This window comes from Ambystoma mexicanum, chromosome 4q (assembly GCF_040938575.1).
Source record: "Ambystoma mexicanum isolate Mex_15411 chromosome 4q, UKY_AmexF1_1, whole genome shotgun sequence".
Classification (NCBI taxonomy): Eukaryota; Metazoa; Chordata; class Amphibia; order Caudata; family Ambystomatidae; genus Ambystoma; species Ambystoma mexicanum.
In genome coordinates this window covers 530,573,647-530,587,111 of record NC_090928.1, presented here as the reverse complement: position 1 = coordinate 530,587,111, position 13,465 = coordinate 530,573,647, and the positions used below count along the sequence as shown (strand labels likewise).

The 13,465-nt window shown below is 38.7% G+C and overlaps 3 non-coding genes across 3 annotated transcripts; all 3 read left to right on the top strand.

Annotated features, from left to right (window-relative positions):
- The first annotated feature begins 2,165 nt into the window (after positions 1-2,165).
- TRNAK-CUU (transfer RNA lysine (anticodon CUU)) lies at positions 2,166-2,238 on the top strand. The gene has a single exon. It is a non-coding gene; the product is annotated as a tRNA-Lys (tRNA).
- A 1,537-nt stretch (positions 2,239-3,775) lies between these two features.
- TRNAK-CUU (transfer RNA lysine (anticodon CUU)) lies at positions 3,776-3,848 on the top strand. The gene has a single exon. It is a non-coding gene; the product is annotated as a tRNA-Lys (tRNA).
- Positions 3,849-6,648: 2,800 nt separating this feature from the next.
- TRNAK-CUU (transfer RNA lysine (anticodon CUU)) lies at positions 6,649-6,721 on the top strand. Its single transcript has one exon. It is a non-coding gene; the product is annotated as a tRNA-Lys (tRNA).
- Positions 6,722-13,465: the final 6,744 nt, after the last annotated feature.

The window sequence follows — 13,465 nt, the reverse complement described above, 5'->3', positions numbered from 1 at the left end:
CTCTTCACAATATTTGCAATATTTTCATTGTTAACATGCAATATATGAATGCATGTCTGGATGATGTGTAATGGGGCAATACCATACCTTAATGTATTCACTGTAAAAGAAAAAGTATGCATCATCTTACTATAAAATAAAGTGGAGAAAACACAAATAAGACTTTTTTCCACACAGGTTTAATCGGCTATTTCCTGATATTCTTCAATGCGTTCTGATATTGACTGGTAATTGTGTTTGATACTTTCTTAGACTATTTCTGCCTCTGGCTGATGTGTATTTTCTTTCCAAACTCCACCAGAGCCTATGATTACACAGCATCCTATCTGTGGAAAGCGGCAGTGCAGGGATAGGGAAGAAAACTATAGGCCTCCAAAGGAGCCCGGCTTGCTCAGTCGGTAGAGCATGAGACTCTTAATCTCAGGGTCGTGGGTGCGAACCCCACGTTGGGCAAAAACAACTAAAATTTTAGTGCTTTTTGACCAAAAAAATAGAAATTGAAAGTCTCTTTACAATATTTGCAATATTTTGATTGTTAACATGCAATATATGAATGCATGTCTGGATGATGTGTAATGGGGCAATACCACACCTTAATGTATTCACTGTAAAAGAAAAAGTATGTATCATCTTACTATAAAATAAAGTGGAGAAAACACAAATAAGACTTTTTTCCACACAGGTTTAATCGGCTATTTCCTGATATTCTTCAATGCGTTCTGATATTGACTGGTAATTGTGTTTGATACTTTCTTAGACTATTTCTGCCTCTGGCTGATGTGTATTTTCTTTCCAAACTCCACCAGAGCCTATGATTACACAGCATCCTATCTGTGGAAAACGGCAGTGCAGGGATAGGGAAGAAAACTATAGGCATCCAAAGGAGCCCGGCTAGCTCAGTCGGTAGAGCATGAGACTCTTAATCTCAGGGTCGTGGGTTCGAGCCCCACGTTGGGCGAAAACAACTAAAATTGTAGTGCTTTTTGACCAAAAAAATACATCCTATCCGTGGAAAACGGCAGTGCAGGGATAGGGAAGAAAACTATAGGCATCCAAAGGAGCCCGGCTAGCTCAGTCGGTAGAGCATGAGACTCTTAATCTCAGGGTCGTGGGTTCGAGCCCCACGTTGGCGAAAACAACTAAAATTTTAGTGCTTTTTGACCAAAAAAATAGAAATTGAAAGTCTCTTTACAATATTTGCAATATTTTGATTGTTAACATGCAATATATGAATGCATGTCTGGATGATGTGTAATGGGGCAATACCACACCTTAATGTATTCACTGTAAAAGAAAAAGTATGTATCATCTTACTGTAAAATAAAGTGGAGAAAACACAAATAAGACTTTTTTCCACACAGGTTTAATCGGCTATTTCCTGATATTCTTCAATGCGTTCTGATATTGACTGGTAATTGTGTTTGATACTTTCTTAGACTATTTCTGCCTCTGGCTGATGTGTATTTTCTTTCCAAACTCCACCAGAGCCTATGATTACACAGCATCCTATCTGTGGAAAACGGCAGTGCAGGGATAGGGAAGAAAACTATAGGCATCCAAAGGAGCCCGGCTAGCTCAGTCGGTAGAGCATGAGACTCTTAATCTCAGGGTCGTGGGTTCGAGCCCCACGTTGGGCGAAAACAACTAAAATTTTAGTGCTTTTTGACCAAAAAAATAGAAATTGAAAGTCTCTTTACAATATTTGCAATATTTTCATTGTTAACATGCAATATATGAATGCATGTCTGGATGCATGTCTTGACCAAAAAAATAGAAATTGAAAGTCTCTTTACAATATTTGCAATATTTTCATTGTTAACATGCAATATATGAATGCATGTCTGGATGATGTGTAATGGGGCAATACCATACCTTAATGTATTCACTGTAAAAGAAAAAGTATGTATCATCTTATTATAAAATAAAGTGGAGAAAACACAAATAAGACATTTTTTCACACAGGTTCAGTCAGCTATTTCCTGATATTCTTCAAAGCGTTCTGATATTGACTGGTAATTGTGTTTGATACTTTCTTAGACTATTTCTGCCTCTGGCTGATGTGTATTTTCTTTCCAAACTCCACCAGAGCCTATGATTGCACAGCATCCTATCTGTGGAAACCGGCAGTGCAGGGATAGGGAAGAAAACTATAGGCATCCAAAGGAGCCCAGCTAGCTCAGTTGGTAGAGCATGAGACTCTTAATCTCAGGGTCGTGGGTTCGAGCCCCACGTTGGGCGAAAACAACTAAAATTTTAGTGCTTTTTGACCAAAAAAATAGAAATTGAAAGTCTCTTCACAATATTTGCAATATTTTCATTGTTAACATGCAATGTATGAATGCATGTCTGGATGATGTGTAATGGGGCAATACCATACCATAATGTATTCACTGTAAAAGAAAAAGTATGCATCATCTTACTATAAAATAAAGTGGAGAAAACACAAATAAGACTTTTTTCCACACAGGTTTAATCGGCTATTTCCTGATATTCTTCAATGCGTTCTGATATTGACTGGTAATTGTGTTTGATACTTTCTTAGACTATTTCTGCCTCTGGCTGATGTGTATTTTCTTTCCAAACTCCACCAGAGCCTATGATTACACAGCATCATATCTGTGGAAAGCGGCAGTGCAGGGATAGGGAAGAAAACTACAGGCGTCCAAAGGAGCCCGGCTAGCTCAGTAGGTAGAGCATGAGACTCTTAATCTCAGGGTCGTGGGTTCGAGCCCCACGTTGGGCGAAAACAACTAAAATTTTAGTGCTTTTTGACCAAAAAAATAGAAATTGAAAGTCTCTTTACAATATTTGCAATATTTTCATTGTTAACATGCAATATATGAATGCATGTCTGGATGCATGTCTTGACCAAAAAAATAGAAATTGAAAGTCTCTTTACAATATTTGCAATATTTTCATTGTTAACATGCAATGTATGAATGCATGTCTGGATGATGTGTAATGGGGCAATACCATACCTTAATGTATTCACTGTAAAAGAAAAAGTATGCATCATCTTACTATAAAATAAAGTGGAGAAAACACAAATAAGACTTTTTTCCACACAGTTTAATCGGCTATTTCCTGATATTCTTCAATGCGTTCTGATATTGACTGGTAATTGTGTTTGATACTTTCTTAGACTATTTCTGCCTCTGGCTGATGTGTATTTTCTTTCCAAACTCCACCAGAGCCTATGATTACACAGCATCCTATCTGTGGAAAACGGCAGTGCAGGGATAGGGAAGAAAACTATAGGCATCCAAAGGAGCCCGGCTAGCTCAGTCGGTAGAGCATGAGACTCTTAATCTCAGGGTCGTGGGTTCGAGCCCCACGTTGGGCGAAAACAACTAAAATTTTAGTGCTTTTTGACCAAAAAAATAGAAATTGAAAGTCTCTTTACAATATTTGCAATATTTTCATTGTTAACATGCAATATATGAATGCATGTCTGGATGATGTGTAATGGGGCAATACCATACCTTAATGTATTCACTGTAAAAGAAAAAGTATGTATCATCTTATTATAAAATAAAGTGGAGAAAACACAAATAAGACATTTTTTCACACAGGTTCAGTCAGCTATTTCCTGATATTCTTCAAAGCGTTCTGATATTGACTGGTAATTGTGTTTGATACTTTCTTAGACTATTTCTGCCTCTGGCTGATGTGTATTTTCTTTCCAAACTCCACCAGAGCCTATGATTGCACAGCATCCTATCTGTGGAAACCGGCAGTGCAGGGATAGGGAAGAAAACTATAGGCATCCAAAGGAGCCCAGCTAGCTCAGTTGGTAGAGCATGAGACTCTTAATCTCAGGGTCGTGGGTTCGAGCCCCACGTTGGGCGAAAACAACTAAAATTTTAGTGCTTTTTGACCAAAAAAATAGAAATTGAAAGTCTCTTTACAATATTTGCAATATTTTCATTGTTAACATGCAATATATGAATGCATGTCTGGATGATGTGTAATGGGGCAATACCATACCTTAATGTATTCACTGTAAAAGAAAAAGTATGCATCATCTTACTATAAAATAAAGTGGAGAAAACACAAATAAGACTTTTTTCCACACAGGTTTAATAGGCTATTTCCTGATATTCTTCAATGCGTTCTGATATTTACTGGTAATTGTGTTTGATACTTTCTTAGACTATTTCTGCCTCTGGCTGATGTGTATTTTCTTTCCAAACTCCACCAGAGCCTATGATTACACAGCATCCTATCTGTGGAAAACGGCAGTGCAGGGATAGGGAAGAAAACTATAGACATCCAAAGGAGCCCGGCTAGCTCAGTCGGTAGAGCATGAGACTCTTAATCTCAGGGTCGTGGGTTCGAGCCCCACATTGGGTGAAAACAACTAAACTTTTAGTGCTTTTTGACCAAAAAAATAGAAATTGAAAGTCTCTTTACAATATTTGCAATATTTTGATTGTTAACATGCAATATATGAATGCATGTCTGGATGATGTGTAATGGGGCAATACCACACCTTAATGTATTCACTGTAAAAGAAAAAGTATGTATCATCTTACTGTAAAATAAAGTGGAGAAAACACAAATAAGACTTTTTTCCACACAGGTTTAATCGGCTATTTCCTGATATTCTTCAATGCGTTCTGATATTGACTGGTAATTGTGTTTGATACTTTCTTAGACTATTTCTGCCTCTGGCTGATGTGTATTTTCTTTCCAAACTCCACCAGAGCCTATGATTACACAGCATCCTATCTGTGGAAAACGGCAGTGCAGGGATAGGGAAGAAAACTATAGGCATCCAAAAGAGCCCGGCTAGCTCAGTCGGTAGAGCATGAGACTCTTAATCTCAGGGTCGTGGGTTCGAGCCCCACGTTGGGCGAAAACAACTAAAATTTTAGTGCTTTTTGACCAAAAAAATAGAAATTGAAAGTCTCTTTACAATATTTGCAATATTTTGATTGTTAACATGCAATATATGAATGCATGTCTGTATGATGTGTAATGGGGCAATACCACACCTTAATGTATTCACTGTAAAAGAAAAAGTATGTATCATCTTACTGTAAAATAAAGTGGAGAAAACACAAATAAGACTTTTTTCCACACAGGTTTAATCGGCTATTTCCTGATATTCTTCAATGCGTTCTGATATTGACTGGTAATTGTGTTTGATACTTTCTTAGACTATTTCTGCCTCTGGCTGATGTGTATTTTCTTTCCAAACTCCACCAGAGCCTATGATTACACAGCATCATATCTGTGGAAAGCGGCAGTGCAGGGATAGGGAAGAAAACTATAGGCATGCAAAGGAGCCCGGCTAGCTCAGTCGGTAGAGCATGAGACTCTTAATCTCAGGGTCGTGGGTTCGAGCCCCACGTTGGGCGAAAACAACTAAAATTTTAGTGCTTTTTGACCAAAAAAATAGAAATTGAAAGTCTCTTCACAATATTTGCAATATTTTCATTGTTAACATGCAATGTATGAATGCATGTCTGGATGATGTGTAATGGGGCAATACCATACCTTAATGTATTCACTGTAAAAGAAAAAGTATGCATCATCTTACTATAAAATAAAGTGGAGAAAACACAAATAAGACTTTTTTCCACACAGGTTTAATCGGCTATTTCCTGATATTCTTCAATGCGTTCTGATATTGACTGGTAATTGTGTTTGATACTTTCTTAGACTATTTCTGCCTCTGGCTGATGTGTATTTTCTTTCCAAACTCCACCAGATCCTATGATTACACAGCATCCTATCTGTGGAAAACGGCAGTGCAGGGATAGGGAAGAAAACTACAGGCATCTAAAGGAGCCGGCTAGCTCAGTAGGTAGAGCATGAGACTCTTAATCTCAGGGTCGTGGGTTCGAGCCCCACGTTGGGCGAAAACAGCTAAAATTGTAGTGCTTTTTGACCAAAAAAATACATCCTATCTGTGGAAAACGGCAGTGCAGGGATAGGGAAGAAAACTATAGGCATCCAAAGGAGCCCGGCTAGCTCAGTCGGTAGAGCATGAGACTCTTAATCTCAGGGTCGTGGGTTCGAGCCCCACGTTGGGCGAAAACAACTGAAATTATAGTGCTTTTTGACCAAAAAAATAGAAATTGAAAGTCTCTTTACAATATTTGCAATATTTTCATTGTTAACATGCAATGTATGAATGCATGTCTGGATGATGTGTAATGGGGCAATACCATACCTTAATGTATTCACTGTAAAAGAAAAAGTATGCATCATCTTACTATAAAATAAAGTGGAGAAAACACAAATAAGACTTTTTTCCACACAGGTTTAATCGGCTATTTCCTGATATTCTTCAATGCGTTCTGATATTGACTGGTAATTGTGTTTGATACTTTCTTAGACTATTTCTGCCTCTGGCTGATGTGTATTTTCTTTCCAAACTCCACCAGAGCCTATGATTACACAGCATCATATCTGTGGAAAGTGGCAGTGCAGGGATAGGGAAGAAAACTACAGGCGTCCAAAGGAGCCTGGCTAGCTCAGTAGGTAGAGCATGAGACTCTTAATCTCAGGGTCGTGGGTTCGAGCCCCACGTTGGGCGAAAACAACTAAAATTGTAGTGCTTTTTGACCAAAAAATACATCCTATCTGTGGAAAACGGCAGTGCAGGGAAAGGGAAGAAAACTATAGGCATCCAAAGGAGCCCGGCTAGCTCAGTTGGTAGAGCATGAGACTCTTAATCTCAGGGTCGTGGGTTCGAGCCCCACGTTGGGCGAAAACAACTGAAATTATAGTGCTTTTTGACCAAAAAAATAGAAATTGAAAGTCTCTTTACAATATTTGCAATATTTTCATTGTTAACATGCAATATATGAATGCATGTCTGGATGATGTGTAATGGGGCAATACCATACCTTAATGTATTCACTGTAAAATAAAAAGTATGTATCATCTTATTATAAAATAAAGTGGAGAAAACACAAATAAGACTTTTTTTCACACAGGTTCAGTCAGCTATTTCTTTATATTCTTCAATGCGTTCTGATATTGACTGGTAATTGTGTTTGATACTTTCTTAGACTATTTCTGCCTCTGGCTGATGTGTATTTTCTTTCCAAACTCCACCAGAGCCTATGATTACACAGCATCATATCTGTGGAAAGCGGCAGTGCAGGGATAGGGAAGAAAACTACAGGCGTCCAAAGGAGCCCGGCTAGCTCAGTAGGTAGAGCATGAGACTCTTAATCTCAGGGTCGTGGGTTCGAGCCCCACGTTGGGCGAAAACAACTAAAATTGTAGTGCTTTTTGACCAAAAAAATACATCCTATCTGTGGAAAACGGCAGTGCAGGGATAGGGAAGAAAACTATAGGCATCCAAAGGAGCCCGGCTAGCTCAGTGGGTAGAGCATGAGACTCTTAATCTCAGGGTCGTGGGTTCGAGCCCCACGTTGGGCGAAAACAACTGAAATTTTAGTGCTTTTTGACCAAAAAAATAGAAATTGAAAGTCTCTTTACAATATTTGCAATATTTTCATTGTTAACATGCAATGTATGAATGCATGTCTGGATGATGTGTAATGGGGCAATACCATACCTTAATGTATTCACTGTAAAAGAAAAAGTATGCATCATCTTACTATAAAATAAAGTGGAGAAAACACAAATAAGACTTTTTTCCACACATGTTTAATCGGCTATTTCCTGATATTCTTCAATGCGTTCTGATATTGACTGGTAATTGTGTTTGATACTTTCTTAGACTATTTCTGCCTCTGGCTGATATGTATTTTCTTTCCAAACTCCACCAGAGCCTATGATTACACAGCATCCTATCTGTGGAAAACGGCAGTGCAGGGATAGGGAAGAAAACTATAGGCATCCAAAGGAGCCCGGCTAGCTCAGTCGGTAGAGCATGAGACTCTTAATCTCAGGGTCGTGGGTTCGAGCCCCACGTTGGGCGAAAACAACTAAAATTTTAGTGCTTTTTGACCAAAAAAATAGAAATTGAAAGTCTCTTTACAATATTTGCAATATTTTCATTGTTAACATGCAATATATGAATGCATGTCTGGATGCATGTCTTGACCAAAAAAATAGAAATTGAAAGTCTCTTTACAATATTTGCAATATTTTCATTGTTAACATGCAATGTATGAATGCATGTCTGGATGATGTGTAATGGGGCAATACCATACCTTAATGTATTCACTGTAAAAGAAAAAGTATGCATCATCTTACTATAAAATAAAGTGGAGAAAACACAAATAAGACTTTTTTCCACACAGTTTAATCGGCTATTTCCTGATATTCTTCAATGCGTTCTGATATTGACTGGTAATTGTGTTTGATACTTTCTTAGACTATTTCTGCCTCTGGCTGATGTGTATTTTCTTTCCAAACTCCACCAGAGCCTATGATTACACAGCATCCTATCTGTGGAAAGCGGCAGTGCAGGGATAGGGAAGAAAACTATAGGCATTCAAAGGAGCCTGGCTAGTTCAGTTGGTAGAGCATGAGACTCTTAATCTCAGGGTCGTGGGTTCGAGCCCCACGTTGGGCAAAAACAACTAAAATTGTAGTGCTTTTTGACCAAAAAAATAGAAATTGAAAGTCTCTTTACAATATTTGCAATATTTTCATTGTTAACATGCAATATATGAATGCATGTCTGGATGATGTGTAATGGGGCAATACCATACCTTAATGTATTCACTGTAAAATAAAAAGTATGTATCATCTTATTATAAAATAAAGTGGAGAAAACACAAATAAGACTTTTTTTCACACAGGTTCAGTCAGCTATTTCTTTATATTCTTCAAAGCGTTCTGATATTGACTGGTAATTGTGTTTGATACTTTCTTAGACTATTTCTGCCTCTGGCTGATGTGTATTTTCTTTCCAAACTCCACCAGAGCCTATGATTACACAGCATCATATCTGTGGAAAGCGGCAGTGCAGGGATAGGGAAGAAAACTACAGGCGTCCAAAGGAGTCCGGCTAGCTCAGTAGGTAGAGCATGAGACTCTTAATCTCAGGGTCGTGGGTTCGAGCCCCACATTGGGCGAAAACAACTGAAATTGTAGTGCTTTTTGACCAAAAAAATACATCCTATCTGTGGAAAACGGCAGTGCAGGGATAGGGAAGAAAACTATAGGCATCCAAAGGAGCCCGGCTAGCTCAGTCGGTAGAGCATGAGACTCTTAATCTCAGGGTCGTGGGTTCGAGCCCCACATTGGGCGAAAACAACTGAAATTATAGTGCTTTTTGACCAAAAAAATAGAAATTGAAAGTCTCTTTACAATATTTGCAATATTTTCATTGTTAACATGCAATGTATGAATGCATGTCTGGATGATGTGTAATGGGGCAATACCATACCTTAATGTATTCACTGTAAAAGAAAAAGTATGCATCATCTTACTATAAAATAAAGTGGAGAAAACACAAATAAGACTTTTTTCCACACAGGTTTAATCGGCTATTTCCTGATATTCTTCAATGCGTTCTGATATTGACTGGTAATTGTGTTTGATACTTTCTTAGACTATTTCTGCCTCTGGCTGATGTGTATTTTCTTTCCAAACTCCACCAGAGCCTATGATTACACAGCATCATATCTGTGGAAAGCGGCAGTGCAGGGATAGGGAAGAAAACTACAGGCGTCCAAAGGAGTCCGGCTAGCTCAGTAGGTAGAGCATGAGACTCTTAATCTCAGGGTCGTGGGTTCGAGCCCCACGTTGGGCGAAAACAACTAAAATTGTAGTGCTTTTTGACCAAAAAAATACATCCTATCTGTGGAAAACGGCAGTGCAGGGATAGGGAAGAAAACTATAGGCATCCAAAGGAGCCCGGCTAGCTCAGTCGGTAGAGCATGAGACTCTTAATCTCAGGGTCGTGGGTTCGAGCCCCACGTTGGGCGTAAACAGCTAAAATGTAGTGCTTTTTGACCAAAAAAATAGAAATTGAAAGTCTCTTTACAATATTTGCAATATTTTCATTGTTAACATGCAATATATGAATGCATGTCTGGATGATGTGTAATGGGGCAATACCATACCTTAATGTATTCACTGTAAAAGAAAAAGTATGTATCATCTTATTATAAAATAAAGTGGAGAAAACACAAATAAGACATTTTTTCACACAGGTTCAGTCAGCTATTTCCTGATATTCTTCAAAGCGTTCTGATATTGACTGGTAATTGTGTTTGATACTTTCTTAGACTATTTCTGCCTCTGGCTGATGTGTATTTTCTTTCCAAACTCCACCAGAGCCTATGATTGCACAGCATCCTATCTGTGGAAACCGGCAGTGCAGGGATAGGGAAGAAAACTATAGGCATCCAAAGGAGCCCGGCTAGCTCAGTCGGTAGAGCATGAGACTCTTAATCTCAGGGTCGTGGGTTCGAGCCCCACGTTGGGCGAAAACAACTAAAATTGTAGTGCTTTTTGACCAAAAAAATACATCCTATCTGTGGAAAACGGCAGTGCAGGGATAGGGAAGAAAACTATAGGCATCCAAAAGAGCCCGGCTAGCTCAGTCGGTAGAGCATGAGACTCTTAATCTCAGGGTCGTGGGTTCGAGCCTCACGTTGGGCGAAAACAACTAAAATTTTAGTGCTTTTTGACCAAAAAAATAGAAATTGAAAGTCTCTTTACAATATTTGCAATATTTTCATTGTTAACATGCAATATATGAATGCATGTCTGGATGATGTGTAATGGGGCAATACCATACCTTAATGTATTCACTGTAAAAGAAAAAGTATGTATCATCTTATTATAAAATAAAGTGGAGAAAACACAAATAAGACATTTTTTCACACAGGTTCAGTCAGCTATTTCCTGATATTCTTCAAAGCGTTCTGATATTGACTGGTAATTGTGTTTGATACTTTCTTAGACTATTTCTGCCTCTGGCTGATGTGTATTTTCTTTCCAAACTCCACCAGAGCCTATGATTGCACAGCATCCTATCTGTGGAAACCGGCAGTGCAGGGATAGGGAAGAAAACTATAGGCATCCAAAGGAGCCCGGCTAGCTCAGTCGGTAGAGCATGAGACTCTTAATCTCAGGGTCGTGGGTTCGAGCCCCACGTTGGGCGAAAACAACTAAAATTTTAGTGCTTTTTGACCAAAAAAATAGAAATTGAAAGTCTCTTTACAATATTTGCAATATTTTCATTGTTAACATGCAATGTATGAATGCATGTCTGGATGATGTGTAATGGGGCAATACCATACCTTAATGTATTCACTGTAAAAGAAAAAGTATGCATCATCTTACTATAAAATAAAGTGGAGAAAACACAAATAAGACTTTTTTCCACACAGGTTTAATCGGCTATTTCCTGATATTCTTCAATGCGTTCTGATATTGACTGGTAATTGTGTTTGATACTTTCTTAGACTATTTCTGCCTCTGGCTGATGTGTATTTTCTTTCCAAACTCCACCAGAGCCTATGATTACACAGCATCATATCTGTGGAAAGCGGCAGTGCAGGGATAGGGAAGAAAACTACAGGCGTCCAAAGGAGCCCGGCTAGCTCAGTAGGTAGAGCATGAGACTCTTAATCTCAGGGTCGTGGGTTCGAGCCCCACGTTGGGCGAAAACAACTAAAATTGTAGTGCTTTTTGACCAAAAAAATACATCCTATCTGTGGAAAACGGCAGTGCAGGGATAGGGAAGAAAACTATAGGCATCCAAAGGAGCCCGGCTAGCTCAGTCGGTAGAGCATGAGATTCTTAATCTCAGGGTCGTGGGTTCGAGCCCCACGTTGGGCGTAAACAGCTAAAATTGTAGTGCTTTTTGACCAAAAAAATAGAAATTGAAAGTCTCTTTACAATATTTGCAATATTTTCATAGTTAACATGCAATATATGAATGCATGTCTGGATGATGTGTAATGGGGCAATACCATACCTTAATGTATTCACTGTAAAAGAAAAAGTATGTATCATCTTATTATAAAATAAAGTGGAGAAAACACAAATAAGACATTTTTTCACACAGGTTCAGTCAGCTATTTCCTGATATTCTTCAAAGCGTTCTGATATTGACTGGTAATTGTGTTTGATACTTTCTTAGACTATTTCTGCCTCTGGCTGATGTGTATTTTCTTTCCAAACTCCACCAGAGCCTATGATTGCACAGCATCCTATCTGTGGAAACCGGCAGTGCAGGGATAGGGAAGAAAACTATAGGCATCCAAAGGAGCCCGGCTAGCTCAGTCGGTAGAGCATGAGACTCTTAATCTCAGGGTCGTGGGTTCGAGCCCCACGTTGGGCGAAAACAACTAAAATTGTAGTGCTTTTTGACCAAAAAAATACATCCTATCTGTGGAAAACGGCAGTGCAGGGATAGGGAAGAAAACTATAGGCATCCAAAAGAGCCCGGCTAGCTCAGTCGGTAGAGCATGAGACTCTTAATCTCAGGGTCGTGGGTTCGAGCCTCACGTTGGGCGAAAACAACTAAAATTTTAGTGCTTTTTGACCAAAAAAATAGAAATTGAAAGTCTCTTTACAATATTTGCAATATTTTCATTGTTAACATGCAATATATGAATGCATGTCTGGATGATGTGTAATGGGGCAATACCATACCTTAATGTATTCACTGTAAAACAAAAAGTATGTATCATCTTATTATAAAATAAAGTGGAGAAAACACAAATAAGACTTTTTTTCACACAGGTTCAGTCAGCTATTTCTTTATATTCTTCAATGCGTTCTGATATTGACTGGTAATTGTGTTTGATACTTTCTTAGACTATTTCTGCCGCTGGCTGATGTGTATTTTCTTTCCAAACTCCACCAGATCCTATGATTACACAGCATCCTATCTGTGGAAAACGGCAGTGCAGGGATAGGGAAGAAAACTACAGGCATCTAAAGGAGCCGGCTAGCTCAGTAGGTAGAGCATGAGACTCTTAATCTCAGGGTCGTGGGTTCGAGCCCCACGTTGGGCGAAAACAGCTAAAATTGTAGTGCTTTTTGACCAAAAAAATACATCCTATCTGTGGAAAACGGCAGTGCAGGGATAGGGAAGAAAACTATAGGCATCCAAAGGAGCCCGGCTAGCTCAGTCGGTAGAGCATGAGACTCTTAATCTCAGGGTCGTGGGTTCGAGCCCCACGTTGGGCGAAAACAACTGAAATTATAGTGCTTTTTGACCAAAAAAATAGAAATTGAAAGTCTCTTTACAATATTTGCAATATTTTCATTGTTAACATGCAATGTATGAATGCATGTCTGGATGATGTGTAATGGGGCAATACCATACCTTAATGTATTCACTGTAAAAGAAAAAGTATGCATCATCTTACTATAAAATAAAGTGGAGAAAACACAAATAAGACTTTTTTCCACACAGGTTTAATCGGCTATTTCCTGATATTCTTCAATGCGTTCTGATATTGACTGGTAATTGTGTTTGATACTTTCTTAGACTATTTCTGCCTCTGGCTGATGTGTATTTTCTTTCCAAACTCCACCAGAGCCTATGATTACACAGCATCAT